The sequence below is a fragment of the Ixodes scapularis genome, unplaced genomic scaffold (assembly GCF_016920785.2).
Source record: "Ixodes scapularis isolate PalLabHiFi unplaced genomic scaffold, ASM1692078v2 PGA_scaffold3__209_contigs__length_174095766, whole genome shotgun sequence".
Taxonomy (NCBI): domain Eukaryota; kingdom Metazoa; phylum Arthropoda; class Arachnida; order Ixodida; family Ixodidae; genus Ixodes; species Ixodes scapularis.
The window spans coordinates 130,739,842-130,761,207 of record NW_024609868.1 but is presented as its reverse complement, the minus strand read 5'-3'; positions in this window follow the sequence as shown (position 1 = coordinate 130,761,207).

Sequence of the window (21,366 nt, the reverse complement as noted above, 5' to 3'; positions counted from 1 at the left end):
AAAGAGTGGCCATGGGACCCTCTGATTCTTTGTTAGCCACCGGTCCGTCCGTCCAAGGGCCGTTTACCGGTGGCTTTGCTCGTTTCCCGCGCGGTGCGATTCCGTGTTCGGCCGCTCCGGGCACTGGCGAGCGAGATGACCGGGGCAATTGCACCGAAAACATCTTCTGTCGTCGCCTCGCTGGGGATTCCGCCGTGCGTTTTGGTTTTCGCCGGCTATGTCGTAGCGTGCATCGGCTCGCTGAGATTGAGGGATCCTCGTTTCCTCCTGCCTCGCTGCCTCGTTGGGGCGCGAGTCGGTGGTTCTGAACTGCGGCGTCGGCCGGCTTGTTCGTCTACCGTAGGAGTACGGGTCGAGCGCACGATCTGAGATTGCGTACGTGTCTCGGCCCCGATCTTCCGCATAGTTTGCGGAATCGTAGTGCCTTGGTGTTCGGGATGGCGTGTCCCCGCTCCACGCGCAGCGCGGTTCGAGGGCCGCTGACGCTGGAGGCGGAGGCCGGTACGCACGGGCAGCGAGAATGTCACCCTGAAGGCGCCGGGCCTCGGAGGCGAGCTCGTTCAGGTCGCGGAAACGGCTGCCTCGAAGATACGCAGCGAAAGTCGGGTGGCTTTGGCGTATGACGCGTTCCACTCGCTCTGCATTGAGAGCTGAGGGTTCTGCGAGCTCGAAAAGCTCTTGCATGGCTCGTACGAACTCCAGCGGGGACTCGTCCGGGTGCTGGGTTCGCTGTTCGAGCTCCCGCCGCATCGTTCTCTCGTAGTCGGCGGGAAGGAATTCGCGGGGGAACGCCTCTCGGAACTGATCGAGCGTTCCGGGTTGGTCACCGACAAGTCGGAACCAGCGGGCGGCTTCGTCGACGAGCGCGATTGGCAGAATGCGCTCAAGTATTTCACGATCGGACATTCCCATCGCGCGTTGGTACTTCCGTAAATCGCCAAGGAAGTCCGTAGCGCTCGCTTTGTCTGCGTAACCCCGATAAGTCGGGACGGGAATTCGGACCGGAGGTCGTTGGGCCTGTGGTGCGAGTGTTGTCGTTCGCAACGCACCTGTCAGACTCTCAATCACACGTGCCGCGTTTTCGAGCAAGGTGTGATGAGGCGCCGCAGCGGTTTCTCCGTGGGGAGACCGGTAGGCTTCGCTTTGAGCCGGCGGCGGAGCACGTGCGTTCAGGGAAGATCCGGGAGCGATGGCGCCCGTCCGCAATGGCGTCGGAACCACGCTCGGCTCCAGGGGTGCGCCGTAGAGCGCTTCTCGTTGGAGGGTTGGCATTTTGGCTTCGTGTTGAAGTGGGGGCCGCGCAAATGCGTCGGCCGCGGTCGCCAGCGTGAGCAAATCCGAGAAGTCGGTCAGCATTGTCACGGTAAGCGCTGGTTGCGCGAGGACTCGTCACTCGGCAGCAGCCACCACACACAGACGTACCAGGGTTCTGGTCGTCAGCCCTTTTGTTGGGCGCCAAATTGTGGTTCTCCTTAGGGCCACTGCCTATGGGAGTACCACGTTCGCGGCGAGACGCTCTACCGCGAAGCGGGTTCGCACTCGCGTGGCATGCTGCTCGTCGAGCGCAATGAGACACCAGTCACGTTGGTAACGGTGATAAACTGTTTATTTACAATGAAACAAATAACAACAAAACAGCGGCTATAAGTTGGTGAACGCCGTCGGTGTGGAGATCGCCCACGGCCGAACGGTCGTTCACAAAGGTACAAAAGACAGGGTAAACGCTCACCGGTGCGCCGGAAGGTTCCCCGTTGCCGCCGCCGCCGAATCCCAGGAAGAAGAGAGAAGCGAGACTGCTGTCCGCTGGTTTTAAGATAACGGCGGGGGCGAAGTGGCCAATCAAGAAGCGACACGTCGATCTCCTTTGTGCGGGGGTCCGTTACGGAAATCGCCCCAAGGGGGGAGAGGAGGAAGCCACTCACAGTGGTAAGCAGCGCCACCTCTCGCTACGCCAGCTCGGCCGCCACGGCGCGCCAAAACGCTGATGCGACAGAATGTTGAGGGATCACAATCCCCAGAACGTTCTACCACGCTTTCAGCTTAGGGAGAGAGAGAAAAGGAGAAAAGTAAAGGCCAAAAGGGGAGTGCGCACACAAAAGGATTATTATCTGGGGCACCCAACCAGGACCTGGTCCTGATCCCAACAATGACCACAACCAGAGGATTTGTCACTTGTACCAAAAGTTGATACTGCAGTGAATGCTATGTGTGGGCCTTGTGCTGGAGGCAGGTGCCGTGTTCTGCCTTATCAATAGCTTCTAGACTGTAGGCACGTGACCCTAACCGGGGACACCATTGGCCTAAAACACGCATAGTGTCTACACTACTGTCGATACCGAGTGAACAGCACAGCTCTATGAAGTCCAGTCTTTGAACTTCCAAAGAGGCTGTGTCCAGCCCAAAATATAATTTTAGATGAAAAACTAAGCGCGACCATTTATGACGCACGATGTCCACAAATAAATAGATAAATAAATAAATAAATAAATAAATAAATTTATTTATTTATTTATTTATTTATTTGTTTGTTTGTTTGTTTCTGGACATCGTGCTCAAAAAATTGCCGCCAACGAACAAGCATACGACGCCGAGAGCCGGCGTCTTTAGCAGACAAGGAACTGCAGTTCCTCGTTGTTACCGCGCCTGCTTTTGTTATCGCGACTTTCGCCGCCTACGGAAAGCGCGCCGCTTTTGAGTCGAAAAGATGGTCTGCTAAAGACGGCCGGCTCTCGGCGCCGTATGCATTTCGTTGGCGGCGTTCGTTGCGTCATCTCTTGCCTCCCGTGCGAAACGGCGTCGTGTTGTTTGAAGACCGGTGGCGTCGCTGCGTTTCCATAGGAGCTAAGCCTTTCTTTCTTTACGTTTTCCTCGGGTAAGTAAGCTCTTTGCAAACTTAGCAAAAAAAAAAAAAAAAAATTCACCATCTGTGGGCAACGCTGCACAAAGTCGTTGCGCAATAGGTTAAGAAACCGAATTATGCGGTAGATTTAAAGGGCCTGGCGTCTCCTTGAATCACCCTGTATATAGATATTCACCAATAAATTAAAATTATGTGTACTCTGTTAGGTTCGCGTTTTTCAAGTTCCAATCTTTTACGAAAGAGTTACACATAAAAGACACCACGGACAGCACATCTTCCGACTTTCAACACACGATGAATCGCCGACTCGCAAACGGACGGTTGCGATGCTGCGCGAACGGTTTTTGAAAGATGCTGCGTAGGGTACTATGGGCGCAACCGCTTCGCAACCGTTCGAAGGGAAAAGGATTCGCGACGACGAAGTAGTGTATTGCATCTTCATTAAGCTCACGGTTCGTGTTTCCCCGCTAAATTTAGCGGAGAAACATGAACAAAATTAGTTTAACTTTTAGATTTAGTGGGACAATTTGGATTACGCGACGTAAGCGACAATTCACTTTCCCGCTAAATTTACCGGGGCGGTTACACCGATGTCGACAGCGACGCCGACACTGCTTAACGCTGCACGGGCGCCTAAGAGGTGCGATCTAAAATCTGTTATTTGATTAACGCGCTTTCCGATCTCATACACTTCGTCATATTGTTACACGTCCAACATATAACGAAATTTCATTTGTCTTTCAATCTTCCAAATGAGCACTTGATTAAGTGGTCCAAATATGTGGAATAACTTCACTTTAAGGATGTTAACAATAGTTAACCAGTTACGTGACACTCATGCAATATAGATCAATCAACTAGTGTCTTCCCGAGTACTTATAACTTTTCGCTTGCACGACCGAAACGAACCCTAACATCATTGTCAGGGGATATATTCTTACCCATATATGTCCTGAACGGGCTATAGAAGGCAGGATGAGAACTTTTATACCGCGACATATGACCGCATTTGCACGCGAATATGGCAATAAATTGCAGCATTCGCCCACTTATTTGGCAATGTGTGGCCGTATTTGCTCCCACATATAGTGGTGTATTGCCATATTTGAGTCTTTATATTATCATATATGGCCATATATAACATATATTATGGCCATATATGACATTTTCGTACGGGAGATGACAGCCGAGCTGCTTAGCAGTAGGCCTAACTCTGGTACTCGTTCGGCGATTTTGCCCAAAGAGGAAAGATAACAGCCGAACTACGAGGGAGTGAAGCCTAACTCTGGTATTTCTTTGACAAATTAGGGCCAAAATACTGTAAACCACTTAATTTTCGCAAAAGGCTAATTTTCGCGAATTTCGCAAATCGCCTACAATTCGCGAAAAATAGGCCCCGCGAACAATTCCGGTAAATTGTAAAAACATTCGAATCTACAAGGTGACTCAATGAGAGGCCAGGTTCTTTAAATCGACAGCAAAATTCGGGTTCTTAACCTATCGCGCTACGACTTTGTGCAGCGTTGCCCACATATGGTGTTTTTTTTTTGTAAGTTTGCAAAGCGCGATCTTACCTGAGAAAAAAGTAAAAAAAGAAAAAGGCTTAGCTCCTATGGAAACGGAGCAACGCCACCGGTCTTCAAGCAACGCGGCGTCGTTTCGCAGGGGAGACAAGAGATGGCGCAAGCGGTCACGACGCCAACTGTCGCCAACGAACGAGCATACGACACCGAGAGCCGGCGTCTTTAGCAGACAAGGAACTGCAGTTCCTTGTTGTTACCCTTTCTGTTTTTGTTTCTGCGACCGTCGCCGAATGCGGAACGTGCGCCGCTTTTGGGTCGAAAAGATTGTCTGCTAAGACGCCGGCTCTCGGCACCGTATGCTCGTTCGTTGGCGGCGTTCGTTGCGCCATCTCTTGTCTCCCGTGCGAAACGGTGCCGTATTGTTTGCAGACCGGTGGCGTCACTGCGTTTTCATAGGAGCTAAGCATTTTTCTTTCTTTACTTTTTCCTCAGGTAAATTTGCTCTTTGCAAATTAAAAAAAAAAGCACCATCTGTGGGAAACGCTGCACAAAGTCGTAGCGCGATACATTAAGAAACGGAATTTTGCGGTCGATTTAAAGAGCCTGGCATCTCCTTGAATCACCCTGTACACTGAGATCTTACCGCGTCGCGAAAATTAGAACGCGCAAACCATTTAAAAATGTTAGCTTTGACCTTAATCGCAAAATATTGAGCCCGCGAAAAATAAGTCGTTTACAGTACTCCGATTCCTGCCAAGAAGGTCAGATTTGGCTCTACTTTGGCTTCTTCGGTCTTTCCAAGGACATAAACTCCTAAACATTTGCCATATTTTGACCCAGAGCTCTGTGCTACCTGGGTTACGACTGAAAAATCGGTTTGAATGAAAAACAATAAAATTGGCTTACCTATGTTTCACTTTGTTTCACTTAAATAAGCGCCACAGTGTATTTAGATGTACATGAAAAGTATAGGTTAAACGCAGTGTTTGATTTTTCTTTATTTACTCAGGTATTCACGATTTCCACAATTTTAGTGTAAGTCAAAATTTAAGAATTTTAGTTATGCGAACCATCCGAAGTGGAATCAAATTGTTAGTATACACGCTGTATAATCGGCGCTGAATCATCCTTAACTTTGCAATAACCTGTCAATTTGAAAGTCAGGACAAAATTTTAACACCCATAGAAAACTCGATAACATTATAATCGACAGCGTTGGAGGCCTTCCAAATAACGCTCTCCCCTAAACTTTTTTATAATGTTCGCTACAGTGGAGCTCCAATTCATCATGGACGTTTCCTACGGTGCATAGTGAAAATCTGACGACTCCGGCTGACTGCGAGTGACTCGTGTGCCGATCACGCTGAACGATTATTTGCTCGTGAACCGCTTGTTCTCGTCCGTGATAGGTTTTGTACTAGTTCAAACGGTGCCCCTTAGGGTTCCGACAGTTTTGCAAACGGAGTTTTGCTTGTGATGCCCACGGTTTGCGCTTCCGAGGTCTTCTAAACTTCTGCCTCGTATTTTTATTCTGAACGACGTTATGACAGCCAAAGGCTTATTTCACACTTTGGATTTAAATAAAGACATCCATTATAGCCGTGCAGCCGTAGATTTGGTTATCGACTCACACAGTCGACGTCGGCCTGCGGCCCCGCAGAGAGGCCTTTTCTGCGACGGCAGGGCTCTCTTGAGCTAAGTTTTAGAAAACAAAAATAAATATCAAACAATATCAGTACTTGGTTGTCTTGGTCAACGTCGGTCATCGTCGTCGTCGTCGTCGTCGTCGTCGTCGTTTTTGTCGTCGTCTTTGTCGTCGACCGCCATCACCGCCAATGTTAAGGCGGGTCTGTCTCTGGCAAGTTGCCGCGTCGACTTTAGCAGACCATATTCGGGCAATGACGCGGCTGTAACTGACTTGAAACGCTGCGTTCGGGCGTGCACCTGTAGACGTTCGATGAACATAGCAGACGGGCTTTATTGCGCGGAAGGAGACGGCAGTGTGGCGATTTAATATGCGTGCTTTGGCTTTTCGGGCGTACTGTTTAATTGGAGGAAAGTGAAGAAAACGAGTTTGAAATAAGGGCTAAACGAGGCGGGTCAATTTTCTTTACGCCTAATATTTCGAAGAGCCTTATACAAAAAACGGGCAATTTCGGCCATGAGGTGGCCGCTTTTTTGTTCTTTTTAGATCATATGTTTGAACCATAAGTTTATCAAACGACAGCGTCAGTGAGTGCCATAGTATCTACGATTTGCTTGCCAGGAACACGTTCGGGGTCTTTATCGCGCACGAATAACCACTGTCAAAAGGGACGCATAAAAAAGGACCTGATTAAACAGACAGACCAGAAAAACAAACCGATTTGGAGATTTGGTCGTTTAGACACTAGAAAAAAACGTTGCGGTGAAAAGTATCACTACTTTCTCTTTATGTTCCTTGCATCGAAATACATTCTTTCCGCACGGAGGAGCAGTTGGCTAAATATACACTTATTTTAGAATATTCCTTTTCTTCTACGTTTCTTGTCTATTTATGTATATATAGTCCCTTTGGGTGGGCAGGAACAAGTCAAACAAAAATATATTATTTGAGTAGACATCGTCGGAGTTTGCATGCCAAACACGTTTAAGGACGGGTAAGTAACCCGTTTTCGGGTTACTTACACGGAAATCCGGTTAAGACGATGATTTATATAATAAGAACCTATTTTCTATTTTTGCATAGCACTGAATCCAACCATCAATATTTCGACGATAAAACCAAAACACCCCAGATAAACTGATGAAGGCGACGAAATTATCAGAATGACGTTCTCGTGCTGCAAGTCTCCGCGCCGAGCGTATTCTTTGATTAAGTCGGAGTATGCGCTTTCCCTTACACTTATCTGCACACTATATCTGAAGACTTAACGCAACTTGTGCGAACAAAACGCCCAGGTGTGATTTAATGAAAATCAGGCATTGCCATGAACACTCGGTTGATACGGGCAGTTCCGATGTTTGGTGTTGTATGATTATAAATTCATAATTAAGCGTGCGACATTACGTCACTTCAGGCATTATTTACAAAATTAGCTAACCAGAGCATTTTCTGATTTTAAACAAAGTCAACAAACAGGTGCGCTGGTTTAGGTTCCACGGCATTTAAACCATAAATGACGGACGATACTAACGGGACTCATTAAACAGCCGCATATCAAAGAACACTTTTGTTAGTCATCTTTTTGTGGTCTGCCGTCTCAGGTTCAAATTACGCAATGCAATTTTCGTTTACATGAAGTTGATATGAATTAAAAAGAAATGAAATTTAAGAATTCAAAAAAAAAAGATACAAAAGCGATATATATTTATATATATATATGACCCCCGCCACTGCAAAAATAGTTTGCCCTATTCTCAGGCGCATAGGTACACTCTTAAAAAAAAAAGACTCGCTATGACTCTCTTTGGGGGTATTGGCGCGCCGCAGAATCGACTCCAGTTTGTAGAGTCGCTCGACTCTTTTTTTAAAGAAAGTCGCCATGACTCCTTTGCGCGCTACAGATTTGACTCCTCCACGACTCCAGTTTGTCGAGTCACTTGACTCTTATTTAAGGAAGAGTCCTGCGACTCTCATCACACTAGAGTCATGGTAGTGTATGGGCGACTCCAGGTGACGTAGTCAACTGCGACTCTTTAACGACTCTTATCCAACGGAGAAAAAGAGTCACACGACTCCTTCCTGGTAATCCCCGTGACTCTGTAACAAGAGTTGTGAGGACCCTCCTTTTATGAAGAGTCCCCCGACTCCCATCGCAAAAGAGTCATGGGAGTGTATGACCGACTCTCCGAAAGATAGTCAGTGCTGACTCTCACTTTGTCTGGAGTATAGCAGCCCTAGTCAAGTATCAGTTTGTTGAACAAAGGGAGGCATTGTGATCGTTAGGAGACTTCTTGCCGCCTGGGAGGTTCAACTTGAATTACTCTAAAACAAGGGTAGTAACATCAACTGTGTGAAAATATAAAAGTTGAAATGGAAACTTCGATTCCACCTAAAAGGAGCGGTAACATCAATTGTCTGCAAGTGTAAACGTCGAAATGCAGCACTGATGTCTTACAATTTCCTGTAATGAAACATGGAAAAATGAATGATGATGGTCTTAACGATGCTGAACTGAATACTGCTCTAAACTTTATCATGAAACACAACAGAAGCTTTCAGGACAACATTGTTTTGTTACATTCGAAGTTGCACACAACAAAAAAAAAGTATAAGTTCTTTTTAATCGGCAGCTTAACTTTCTATTAGTTTGGTTATACTTATCATCTACAATAGGTTGTATATCTTTTTTGTCACATGTCTATACTATTGGCAAGAGCTGGTGTGAACGAGCATGTTCTGTTGCTTTATGCCTGCTTTGAGTGGGCAGGTGGGTGGAAATAAATTGCAGGAATCTTCAAATTTAATAATAAAGATAGCTGTTTTCTCTCAGCTCATATCACTGCCATTTGTGGAAATGCAACTTCATGAGTCCTACCATGCAGGCACTGCAAAACAAGCCACAAGTATTTAAAACAATTACTTTATTAGAAATTAATGTGATACATATTGGTTCAAAAGCCTTCTTCGGCTTATCACAGGGGTTTTATCACAAACACTAAACAAATAACATCATAAGAAATAATACTAATACACAAAACTGGTATAACTATTAGACAGGAACGAAAATAAATTACAATGACGAGTTTTGTGAAGGCTTGCTTTGCCTGCTTGATGTTGAAGATTAAATTAGAATTAAAAAGAATTACAAAAGTTTCCTAAAAGCTTTGTTTGCCTACTTGCTGTTTTTTCAAAGCTTTGTTTTTCATTTTCCAGTTTCTTCTTCTATGGTTTGAATCCTCATATCAACAGATGCACAAAAAAAAAATCTAACAGAAGTTTAGATACACAATGGAACACACAAACCTTTGTATTATAGCTGGAATATTCACCAAATACATATGGAAAACATTAAAAGAGTAACCAATATTGGTAATTCTTTTTCCCTGTTCTAGGAATGTGCTCCAAGTGCTGTCACAACTTTCACAGCTCTTACCGAAATCTTTGTATTTTTTTACCCATGAGGGTGCTCAAACACAAAAAGTGTGCTTTGTCGATTCCCCCCACATACTGACCTTTCTATGCTCAGTACATGGCTAATACCCGAGAGATTCCTGCTGAAAAGTCCAGGATGTCGATTGATAGGTCCTCGCAGACAACGCACATGCTGCCAGATGTCCATGGGTGCTTTCCAGTGAAAAGTAACGCCGGGTTCCCGAAAGTCTTTACTGGGTGGGTCCTGCGAAAAAAAAAGCCAATGATAAATAAGTTCTGGAAGTCAGACGAAGTTGTAGGTGAGCAAAGTAAAATTGTCGAGGACATGTTAAGTGCCCGCAGTGTCATAGATGGAAAGTCCATGCAACAGGGTGAAGGCAAGTGAGGCAGACGCCCATTGCTGCCTTTCTATATTTCGCTTTCCGCAATTCTCACTTGATTGTGAAGCATTTCGTACGGTGGAACTAGTGCATCAGGGTGCCTACCAAATTACTGATTTCAAATTCCTCGACTTTTATCAAATTTCCCTTCACTATTTTGATAAAAAAGTGAAAGCCGCTTACAACTTCCTGTAACGCCGAATTAGAGCGCAGCTCTTGAGGAGGAGCAGGGAAGGGTACTCGGGGGGGGGGGGGGGGGGGGTTCAACTAACCAGGGGGGGGTCACGTGACCTTGGGGGGTCACGTGACCCCCAATGCCAATGATGTCATCACTGACGTCACTGATGACCTAATCAGTGACGATGACAATGCGGATACCGATGACGTCCTTAGTGACGTCACTGATGACTTCACCAGTGATGATGACGATGACGATGCGAATGTCGGTGACGTCATCAGTGACGTCACTGATGACGTCATCGGTGATGATGACGATGCGGATGCTGGTGACGACATCAGTGACGTCACTGATGACGTCATCAGTGATGATGACGATGACGATGCGGATGTCGGTAACGTCATCAGTGATGACGATGACGATGCGGATGCCGGTGACGTCATTAGTGACGATGACGTCATCGGGGGGTCACGCGACATCGGCGGGGGTCACGTGACCCCGGTGGGGGGCTCGCGCGGTGCGTTATGGGACATTTCCCATAATGCACCGCGCGGTTACGCCGACGGCGACGACGACGCCGACGCCGCTCAAGCCGGAAACGGGCCCCTAAGAGCTCCGCTCTAAAACTTCCTGACCACTTCTGGGTCAAAGGATCATAATTCGGAAACATTATTCAGCATAGTCGTGCCCATGTGCAACCATCAAGCTTTGTTTCGTATCGCCGTTCCACTCTCAGTGGTTATTTTCCTGATGAAGCCAACTTTTTGACGATTTCCCTGAGAATTTCAGGTTGGTAGACACCCTGATGATGTATCAGGTTACAGATGGACACCATAAAAATGCAGACTATTGCATTCAAAATTATTTTAGCCATCAGGAGGAACCTAAAATATTTCCATGGAGAGAGATAGAGAGTGGAGGGGCGGGGGAGGCTGCTGCTGCTATTGTCTGCTTTTTCTTTTAAAAGAATATCAATTTAAGGCTCCAAGGAAACGTAAATAATAAATCAGTAAGTGCACTGAGAGCACTTTAAGCACAAGGGGCACGGTCCCTACTGAGGAAAGAGGGGAGGATACCAAGTCTAGCTGAACCTGTTCTGCAGCACCCTGCATAATCTAGTTGCTGGGCAAGACTGGGGCTTATCTACTGTACAGTCAAAGAAAGCATTATAAAATTCTTTGCTGGGCAAGGTGCATCGTGGCTGCAATGAAAGAAAAGAGTACATTAAGGCAGGGACAAGAAAGGAAGGGAAGACTTTTTTTCTGAATAAACTAGTTGGTAGTGAGCGCTTGTTTCTTCCTTTCTCGTCCCCGTATTATTGTGCTCCCTTTTGAGTTGCAACGAAAGCAAGCCACGATGGAATTTAGAGAGGGCTTAAAGCTTGCTTTAACATCTGTGTGCAAGTGAGGGAATGCTTCATGTGCAAGGCCTACTACAAGGTAGTAATCATTACAATTTCCATCATCACTCATCAACAACAACAAAAAAAGAGTGCATAATGCATCTCTGCACTAAAAAGTCTCTTATAACTTTTCATGTGCTGTACCTATATAGGCATCTTTTGCATGCAGAAATGGCGGGACACTAAAACTAATAGTAATTTGTTTATCATCTTTGCTTAGATAAATGTTTCTGAAGTTTGGCAGGAAAGACCCGCCTTCCAACATGAGCCCGAATCTGGTCTTTGGTTTGTTTTGAAGTCATGGCCAAGTACTCCTAATAAAATATTGAAATAGCAGTTGAGAAGACAGCAAATGATACTTATCTCACTTGGTCTCCAGCTTTAAAAAAAAAATGTTTACAGATTGGCATAGCGAAGACACCCTTTCAAACACATTTCTCTTAAACAACCATAGTTACATGTGATTTATCTTCAGCATGAGTAGTTACATCTACCACGCAAACTGCACGGCTTTCCTCTGCTCTTGTCCCTTCCCCCATCTTGTTTTCTTTTGCGAAGATCGGCATTGATAAGAATAGCGTAGGCCCTGACGACAGCAAACTGAGCTTGTTAGTGGTTGTCCGCACCAATTTAATCATAACAGTCTAACCCTCTTTTTTAAGAATGCAAACAAAACAATGCTCTCCCACTGAAAAAAAAAAGGAGTAAAGTGGATGAGAGTATGACCATAGCACCTCTAAACTCACAAAGCCTGCCAGTTCGACGAGGGAGTCATAGAGTGCCTGGTCACAGATTTGGAACGTGAGGATTTGGTAGCACAGAGCATTAAAGAGCCATTCCTCGCGGAACCTGGACGTCAGCACACAGCTTTTGCAGTGGCGAGGACCCAAAACATACTTTTTTCGTGTTTCGCGTCCGCTGCAGCGAGACTCTTCTCCGTTGTATGCCACTCCACCTTTTCCATTTCGGCGACCGCTCCTCGTGGCAATCTGCCAGGTTTCGTCAGTATAAAGGAGGCTACGATACGACACAAACTGGTGCTCTGTAGCGGGGCGCCATCCTGCTGTGTAATCTTTGGGCAGCCCCTTTGTCCACAGAACTCTGAGAATGTAGAGATTATCTATCCTACCTGTGACATTATCTGCAACTCACAAATTTCAGTGCTGCATTGGATTGTTTACAGCAAGGCATGCAAGTGAGTCATGTTTTTTTTATCCGCAAAACTTTCAAAAGGCCGAATTGTTTACCTCGGCAAAAACTGCACGGTTCGGGGCACAGCCACGCAGTCGGCAAGGCGTTGACACCAAGAGGTCCCGTTCTCTTTCCCTCGCTGGCTCTTGTGGTATGCTTGTCTCCGTCGACTGAAAGGAGACTCCCTTCAGTGTCGTGCATACTTGAGCCTCCACTGAAGCAAAAATGATTCCATACGAACCTACTGGTTTTCCGTTCACTGCATGGTTCTCTAAAGGCCCGTTCACACTCTTGCGACCTCTTAATACTGGGTTCCTTAAAACCTCTTACAACGGATGGATAGATGGATGAATCCGGCTGAGCCCTTTGGATCGGGCGGTAGCTTATGCCACCTAGCCATTTTGTTTCACCATTTAAGCTTAGAATATTTTTATGTGAAATCTATATTCACTCCGCACCGCAAAGAAAGTGGGGCTATGAAACCCCTTGCCATCAGTTAATAAGAAAATACCTAGTCTTCTCTCGCTTTCTGCCACCATTCACTTAATCTTTGCTTGGTAATCTCTACAGTCTTGAAATCCACTCTCCCTTCGCTGTCTCTAAAACCCAATGACTTTATTAAATTCATGTTGTCTTCAGTAGGCATAGGGTGAAGCCCTTTACAGTATATTATCAAGTGCTCAGCCGTCTCGTCCTCCTCTCCACAAGCAGTGCACACTGTATCCATTTCCTGGCACCTCGCTCTGTATGTTCTGGTTCGCAGAACACCCGTCCTCGCCCAAACAACGAGCTTCCCGTGGAGTTGTCATAAATGCTTTCTTTGGCAATAACTGTTTTGTTTAATCTATAGCTTTCCAGAGCCGTCTTTGTCTGCATTCCGTCTAGCCACCGATCTCTTTCTGTGGCCTTAACTTTCTTCTTAACTGAGACCTGCTCTTCCGTATCTCCACTATAGCCTAAAAACTTTCCTCTTAATTTCCTAGTGCGCTGTCTCCACCTTGTGTCTATACTCCTCATGCATAAATAGCTGAAAACCTTTCGTGCCCATTGGTCCCTATCCATTTGCCTCGATCGATCCTCAAATTCTATCTTGCTCACCACTTCCCTGCTCTCAAAAGACGCCCATCCATGTCTCCTTGTACTCCCTGGTTTGGCGTTTTGTAATGTGCCCCCAAAGCCAGCCTACCTTCTCCGCGCTGTTTTATTTCTAGTCTTGCATCCACTTCGGATTTCATGCATAGCACTGGGTTTCCAAAAGTCAAGCCAGGCACCATGACCCCTTTTCAAATCTCTCCCACCACCTCATACCTGTTGTAATTCCAAAGTGCTCTATTTTTCATTACAGCTGCATTTCTGTTGCCCTTACCTATTATATACTTTTCATGCTCACTGAGATATTCTGCACCATCACATGTCCATACTCCTAGATACTTGTATTTACTAGCTCTCTTAACTGTAATATTCTGTATTTTCAGCCTCTCAACTTCATCACAGTTAAAAATCATGACTGCTGATTTTACACTACTGAATTCTAAACCTAATTCCTCTTTTTCCTTACCACAGATGCTCATTATTTCCTGCAACTCTGTCCTGTTGTTAGCCATTAGTACAATATCATCCGCATACATCGATCCCGGTAAGGATTGCTGAATTTTTTGGCCTAGTTTACTGTCCAAAACGTCGAATCCAAGCCCACTCTTCTCTAGTCTATCCTCCAATCCTCTCGGATACAACATAAACAGCAAAGGCGATAATGGGCACCCCTGCCTAAGGCCTCGTCTTACCTCTATTTCCCCGTCGCCTTTCCTTCCCATGTTATAATCACCTTATTATCTTTGTAAATGTTCCTTAATAGGGCTGTTAGTCCTTAATCTAGGTTTAAGCTCTCCTGTATGTCCCACAGGTTCCTTTGGTTCACATTGTCATAGGCACTCTTGATATCCAGAAATGCCAGCCAGAGCTGTCTGTTTTGTTTTTGAACTATTTCTATACACTGTGTTAGAGAAAATATATTGTCCTCCAACCTTCTTTGTTTCCGAAACCCGTTCTGTAACTCGCCCAGTATGCCCTCGCAATCTACCGATTCCTCCAGTCTGTTCTTTATAATCTGCATTACCAACCTGTAAATAACTGGTGTCACGGTTATGGGGCGATAATTCCTAATATCAGAATTATCTCCCTTTCCCTTATATATCATACTCATCCTACTAAACCTCCATTCATCTGGAATATTTCCTTTTGTTATCATAGTGCTCACTACATCGCTTAGTTTTGCCTTAGATTTAGGACCCAAATTCTTCACCAGCTTGATTGGGATCCCATCTGTGCCTGTCGACGTGCCACTAGGGACTCTTCGTTCTGCCTTTTCCCATTCTCTTTGTCCAAAATCCGCGATATCACAAGCTGGACACCTACTTCCTTCGGTTCTCCTATCTTCCACATGTATCCGTTCCCGAAATTTCTCCTCTATCACTGCTCCCATATATATCGTACCGCATCATCTCCCTCTAATTGATCTCCCTGACGCGAGAGTATGAACCTCTGTCTAGCTTGCGTCGTTTCACCGAGTGAGTTCAAGTGCTCCCAAAACTTCTTAGCTGCATTTCTATCTTTCTTGCTTACATTACTCATCCATTCCTCACCCTTTCTCTGAATTTTCGCATTGATCAAACTGGATGCCTCTCGGCGACAAGTTATAAAAGTGTCCCATTTTCTCTTTAGTTCCGTTTCTGAATCCCCACTGCGCTTAGAATACCTGTGTTCTCTAGAGGTTGCTTGACGTTTTTGTATCGCTTGCTTCACTTCTTTGTTCCACCAGCTTTTTGGTCTATGTCCTTGCTTCCCCTTTCGTTTACTCTGAACTTTGTCTAGTTCCAGAGCAAAAAGCCTGGTTAGGCTCTCATAGGTCCAATCTGTATACCGTTGCCCCGAAACTGGTTCCTCTATTCTTTCAGTAACTATTTCCAACTCTTTGTCGCTGCAGAAAGTTTGCTTGGAATTATGTTGTCTAGTTTCAGCATTTACTTCTCTGGCAAAATTCAGCTTAAGGCCAACATGAGCCCGAATCTGGTCTTTGGTTTGTTTTAAGTCATGGCCAAGTACTCCTGATAAAATATTGAAATAACCAGTTGAGAAGACAGCGATGATACTTGTGTCACTTGGTCTCCAGCTTTAAAAAAAAATATGTTTACAGATTGGCATAGCGAAGACACCCTTTCAAACAGATTTATCTCAAACAACCATAGTTACATGTGATTTATCTTTAGCATCATTAGTTACGTCGACCACGCAAACGGCACAACTTTCCTCCGGTTTTGTCCCTTCCCCTATCTTTTCTTTTGCGAAGATTGGAATTGATAAGAATAGCGTAGGCCCTGACGACAGCAAACAGAGCTTGTTAGTGGTTGTCCACACCAATTTAACCATAACAGTCTAACCCTCTTTTTTAAGAATGCAAACAAAAAGATGCCCTCCCCTGAAAAAAAAAAGAAAGATATCCTGAAAGCAATTCCTGAAGTGACGAAGCATGCTTTGACCAATCAAGAAAACTGAAAAAAATAAAAACGTTTACAACTCCCTGTAACGCCGAATTAGAGCGCAGCTCTTGAGGAGGAGGAGGGAAGGGTAATGGGAGGGGCGAAGTGACCTTGGGGGGTCGTGACCTTGAGGGGTCAAGTGACGATGCCGATGATGTCATTAGTGACGTCACTGATGACGTCATCAGTGACGATGACGATGCGGACTCCGATGACGTCATCAGCGATGATGACGATGACGATGCGGATGTCGGTGACCTCATCAGTGACGTCACTGATGACGTCATCCGTGATGATGACAATGCGGATGCCGTTGACGTCATCAGTGACGTCACTGGTGACGTCATCAGTGATGATGACGATGACGATGCGGATGCCGGTGAGGTCATCAGTGACGTCACTGATGACGTCATCAATGATGATGACGACGATGCGGATGCCGGTGACGTCATCTGGGAGGTCACGTGACCTCGGCGGGGGGTCACGTGACCTCGGGGGTCACGTGACCGCGGGGGTGTCACGTGACTTCGGGGGGTCACGTGAGCTCAGGGGGGTCACGTGACCTCGGGGAGTCACGTGACCTCAGGGGGTCACGTGACCTCCGGGGGTTCACGTGACCTCGGGTGTGTCACGTGACACGAGGGTCACGTGACCTCAGGGGGGTCACGTGACCTTGGGTTGACCTAGGGGGTCACGTGACCTTGGGATGACCTTGGGGTGACCTTGGGGGTCGTGTGACCTTGGGGTGACCTTGGTTACGCCGACGGCGACGCCAACGGCGACGGCGACGCCGCTCAAGCCGGGAACGGGCCCCTAAGAGCTGCGCTCTAAAAGGAGTAAAGTGGATTAGAGTATGACCATAGCACCTCTAAACTCACAAAGCCTGCCAGTTCGACGACGGAGTTATAGAGTGCCTGGTCACAGATTTTGGAGCGTGAGGATTTGGTAGCACAGAGCATTAAAGAGCCATTCCTCGCGGAACCTGGACGTCAGCACACAGCTTTTGCAGTGGCGAGGACCCAAAACATACTTTTTTCGTGTTTCGCGTCCGCTACGGCGAGACTCTTCTCCGTTGTATGCCACTTCACCTTTTCCATTTCGGCGACCGCTTCTCGTGGCAATCTGCCAGGTTTTGTCAGTATAAAGGAGGCTATGGTACGACATATACTGGTGCTCTGTAGCGGGGCACCATCCTGCTGTGTAATCTTTGGGCAGCCCCTTTGTCTACAGAACTCCGAGAATGTAGAGGTTATCTATACTACCTGTGACATTATCTGCAACTCACATATTTCAGTGCTGCAATGGATTGTTTACAGCAAGGCATGCAAGTGAGTCATGTTTTTTTTATCCGCAAAAACGCAAAACTTTCAAATGGCCCAATTGTTTACCTCGGCAAAAAACTGCATGGTTGGGGGCACAGCCACGCAGGCGGCAAGGCGTTGACACCAAGAGGTCCCGTTCTCTTTCCCTCGCTGGCTCTTGTGGTACCCTTGTCTGCGTCGACTGAAAGGAAAGTCCCTTCAGTGTCGTGCATACGTGAGCCTCCACTGAAGCAAAAATGATTTCATATGAACCTACTTGCCATTAAAGACTAAAGTTCACTTCACTCTTATTTTCTACCTACCTAATACAATGGTTTGTTAACAGGAACACCATTGTTAACAAGAAAACTCATTCGTAATGCAAGTCCTACATAGTAAGGAACCATGTTCAAGGTCTAATTAAACAACAAGCATGGGCACTAAAGACACCCTCCTACATGGGTGGCTATTAGTGGACCCGATTTGGCTAATATTTGCGAGGCCTAGCTTGACAACATAATAAATGACATTGTTTCTGGTCACATTATTTTTTTTAGATGCCTCGGCATTAGTTCTGACCTTGGACTGGTTTTGAGCATACCAATATAATGTTTGCAACTTCGCCATGGGAACCACGAAGTTCTTTCAAAACTAAATAGCAAGCTTTAAAATACAACAACGAAAAAAGTTGTACAGATGCACGAATATAATTAGGATTGTCTATGCCCGTACCTGCTGACACCCGTTTCCAGAAAAATCAACAAATACCAAAGTAATGCACATATTATACATCGTGAAGAGGCCTGCCGACAACCTGATGAAATGCCAAGAACGCATGAACTGTTACGTTTTCCGTTCACTGCATGGTTCTCTAAAGGCCCGTTCACACTCTTGCGACCTCTTAAAATTGGGTTCCTTAAAACCTCTTACAACGAGAGGACACACTGGCACCATCTATTGGGTAGCAGTGTAAACTCGGCGGTCCGGCATATTTACTATATCTCTTGCGCATTATCCTTTCTTTCTTGGCTCGAAAAACTTTTGTCAACGTTATAAACAAGACTTTCCTACAGGTATTACACACGTTTGAGCTCGGAAATTCCGCGAAACCTTCACTCTTGTAAAATGCAGTTCCAGGGTCAACGCATAGATGGTGCCGGATTGCCCCCAGTATGTACCCTCGTCTTAAGAACTTTTAAGTAGTTTTAACAAATCTCGTCTCTCTCGGTCGTACTCGGTTGCAAGAGTGTGAACGGGCCTTAAGACTCAAGTTTTTGTCAACTGTGTTCATTTTCTTTAATCTTGGAAAGCGCTTCCAAGATAGCAGTGCCCATGTATCCTCCCGAAGTTGCTGGTGCATGCTTGGGACACCCTCGGAAGCTTCTGCCGTTGACATTGGAAACCTGTGGACGCACACATACTGCGGTTCCATCCTCCAGCCAAGGCTACCCGCTTGCGCTTGCACAGCTTTTGCAGTTAGTTCATGCTGAGGCGAGACGAGGTATAGTGGCATTTGCACATTCAAGATATGAAAACCCACCACATGTCGCTCCGAGCGGCATGATGACGATACCCAAGAGCTATTTCGCGTATGGTCTATAAAACCTATATAATGCACGATGCTGAACCTTTCAATTTCTACATAGTTTAGAGCCGGGAAGGCGGACATGCAGCAAGGCACGCACCTGCAGTTGCATCCACTTTGACAGGTGTAATGGGCTTCCCTCCCACGGCGCCATACTTTGTCACGCCTGGAAGGTTGGCCTGTCACACTCCTATTGACCAGGTCCTCGCCCTTGTAGAGGCACCGGGACAACAGGATCAGCAGCGCGAGTCAAACTTGGCCTTGCCTATGGCCCTGTCAAATTTTTCTTTTGGTCGGGAAACTCCGCCTCGGAGGTAACGCTGCAAGTGTAAAGATAATCATAAATAGGTGATCAAGCAAGTTTTAGTACAGGTATAGTGCCTGGACGTATTCTCCACTGGTGCAATTGCCATCTTGTTCCTCCCATGTATTAAGAGTTGTCCCAAGGAAGCAACAATGATGTTACAAAATCGAAAGTGTCATGCTGCCGAAAGTCTGCAGTTGGTCTTCAAACCTCTAGTGAATAAGACAAGCAGGCACAAGTGCCGCTGTCATCATGGCGTCCCAACTTGTTACTATGACGTGACTGTGGACTGTCGAGGCACCGTAAAGAATGGTGCGGCAAACACACCGGATGACTAACCCCACCTAAACCCCCTTGACGAGTTTGTGCTAGTTTCGTAAGAGGCATCAAAGTGCCTGAGCAGGAGGCCCGTGCAGGACTTCGAAGCAAATGGCAGTGTAGCCCTGAAATGAGAGGCACTTGGAAGTGAGTGGCAGCACGGTACTCACTGGTGGCACGTGTCTCTCGCTTTCAGACAATTAAGGCTGGACCGCATGTAAGCGATTTAGTGAGCAACGAGACGAGCATCGGCAACAGCGACGGAGATTTCTCACTGTCGCTTGTAACGCTGCTCGGTCCTTGAATTACTAGAAAACGTCGCTCATCACATTGGTCGCTTGCTCCAGTTGCTTTCATGCAGTGTGCCTCATCGTGCGGCTGAGCGATAGCAAAAAGGGTCGCCATCGCTTGTCCCGTCGCTCCCTTCATGGTTGTCAGCACTTGCAAAAATGTGAAGTGTGAAATTTATGTAGGGCTTTGTCCATGCTGGCTCTCAGACTGCTGGCAGAACTTTGGGTTTCAGTGAAATACGACCACATGGTTTCTCACTCTGCTTATGTACTGAGGAGGAAAGATGACGAAGTAGTTGAAAAATCAGTTCATGATCTCTTCAAGAAAGTTGTTTGAAACACCTCATTTTCTGTTTTTTTTTTGGCTGTCTACAGTGCCGTCCAACGGCACTCCACGCGTGCCTACAAGTGCCGTCCGAAAGAAAGTCGAACAGCACATGTATCCCTGGGGAGCTCGTTAACCAACCCCCCACATGCATTCATGCCGCCTCGCGGCAACAGTATGCGGCTGCTCATTACAAAACTATTAACCTACTTGGCCCCGTTGCACATGACGCCTCGCAGCGTCCAGCCCCTCTGTCCCATACCGAGCCCCGCTGTCCCCCATGTACCTCCGGAAAGGGACGCCCATACCATTTTGTTAAAGGGGCCCTGCAATCATAATTAAGCGCCTACCTTCTTTGCGGTTTCCACGTCTCTTGGGGTTCGGGCAAGCCAGCGGGCACAGAGAGAGTAACTAAATATCAGTAAGTCATATTTTAACCGGAAGATGCGGAAACCTCCTCCATTTACGAGAGCGACCGGCATCGCCGAAAGCGCGCAATATATGACGTCTTTGGTCCTGGGCCTACCACTGGTCAGAGCCGCTAAAAGCTTTTTTTTAGTCGAAATACAAAATATAAGTGTCGCGAACCGTTTCAGTTATCTATGAAAGTAGTTTTTGTTTGGTAATTCAGATCAGAAAAGAAACAAATGCAGTTTATAAAGTATGGAAACAAGAAAAGACTCGTCGACAAAACCGCCACTAAGCGGCGGAAAAAACGGCGCATACTAGAAAAGGCTTGTGGGATGAGGCTCCGACGAACAGCAAGCGTAGAAAGGTCCCGGATGTACGTGGCGGCGCTGCGGTCGTATACCGGATCGAGGATTCGACCGGTTCCGAGCGTTCCCAAGGCTTTCAGCACGGGCTTGGCTGGCGATTTGGCCGTTTGGCGGTATGGCAGCGCGAAGTGGCTCCCGTTCTGGACTGATCTTTACACCGTGTTTGCTGTAGTTTGTGGCCAATGAAGTGTTATGCCAAATTAGTCCTTAATCACACAGCAAATGCAATGCAAGCCGCCCTGGCCACCCGCCTCATACAGCCTATCCAGAATATGCTTTAGTGGCGCCCTCTCGAGCCGTCGACACGGAGTGCAGCAGCC